The sequence below is a fragment of the Neomonachus schauinslandi genome, chromosome 4 (assembly GCF_002201575.2).
Source record: "Neomonachus schauinslandi chromosome 4, ASM220157v2, whole genome shotgun sequence".
Lineage (NCBI taxonomy): Eukaryota > Metazoa > Chordata > Mammalia > Carnivora > Phocidae > Neomonachus > Neomonachus schauinslandi.
The window spans coordinates 124,817,829-124,819,558 of record NC_058406.1 but is presented as its reverse complement, the minus strand read 5'-3'; positions in this window follow the sequence as shown (position 1 = coordinate 124,819,558).

Here is a 1,730-nt window from a genome sequence, read left to right as displayed (position 1 = left end):
TTCATCATCACAAAGATCATTCTTGTTGCCTATGAATAGACATACCCACTTCCTTCTTTCCTTCTCTCTAATCTGTTCTCCATTTCTATAATTATGCCATTTCATTCAAGAATGCTACGTAAATGGAATCAGTATGAAACCTTTTGTAACTGGCTATTTGCAGAGTTCTTTACATGTTCTAAGACTCTAATTTGTCAGATACGTAATTTGCAACTATTTTCTTCCAGTCTGTAACTTGTCTTTTCTCTGTCTTCACATAGACCTTAAAATAGAAAAAAGTTTTAAATTTCAATAAGGTCTCATTTATCAACTTTTCCTTTTATGGATCATGCTTTTTGTGTCAAGACCAAGAACTCTATCTAGCCTAGATCTTGAGAATTTTCTTTTATATTTTTTTCTAAAATCTTTGTAATTTTATGTTTTACATTTGAGCCCATGATCTTTTTTGAGTTAATTTTTGTATGAGGCATAATGTTGGGTTCAAGAATCATTTTTATGCCTATGATGTCCAATTGTCCTTGCACCACTGGATGAAAAGTCTATCCTTCCTCCATTGAACTGTTTTTGCAACTTTGTCAAAAATGCAAATCTATGATTATCTCAAAATAAAAGTTTAATAAAAAAAAACTTGTTTGTAGGTGATGAAAATGTTTTGGAACTAGCTAGAGGTGATGATATACAACACTGTGAATGTGCTAAATGTCAGTGAATTGTGTACTTCACAATCGTTGACTGGATGTTATGTCAATTTCACTTCAATTTTAAAAAGTGGGAAAAATAAAGCTTATCCTAGCTAACCTTCCAACTAATATTTTATGCATTTCAAATAAGTTTTTCAAAGGGCATAGAAAAGCCTCTTTTCATATCATCATCGAACCTATTTTCTCTAAGTTTGGTTACAGTTTCCAGATCCCTCATTGCTAAAGTTAGGGAATATCCTAATGTCTACCCTCTGAGGCAAATATTTTCAACAGTGAGTCAACATGTGGGCAATTAGAGCAACACCAGTTCTCAGCGGACCTAATATTTCCTGGCAATCAATCCCGCACGTCCTTACTCATTCTTTGACCGTCTTTTATACCCTCACTTGTCTTCATCCTTCCAAACTAATGTGCCCTAAACAGAACACTCTATTATATCATGTGGTGACCACTGCCTTTTTTTCTCCGAGCGCACAGCCCTGGAAAATATATTTTATCACTTTCCTGGCAAAGAGTTCACAGGTCTCTCCTAGATAAACGCAACATAGTGAATCAAGGGCAGAGAGTCTAAGAACTCTAGGGCTTGCTAGATTCTAGACAGTCTGATGCAGAAACTTCCTCCTATGTATCCTTTAATTAATAGTGAAGGGGCCCACACTTACATCTGGAAAATATCTGATCCCAAGGAATCTCGGAAATGACGTGGACGTTCATATCACCAAGCCCTACCTTCAAACAATCAGTGAGATATTTGTATTAATGCATTCAGATCATGTTCAAATGACCAATCAATGTCAGTCTGGGAAACCCTAAACTTAGCATATTTTAAAATACTTTCTGTGAAGAGAAAATTCATCTTTTACTTTCAAGTCATCTAACTCAAGACACCCTGGACATAGCCATTGGAAATTTACAAATTTATTTCAGAAAACATGGCAAACTGGAGCCAAGGATTGACATAATAAAGTGTCTTCTACTCCAACATCTGATCATATTACAGGGTTGAAATGGTTAGAAAGGAGAGGAGAC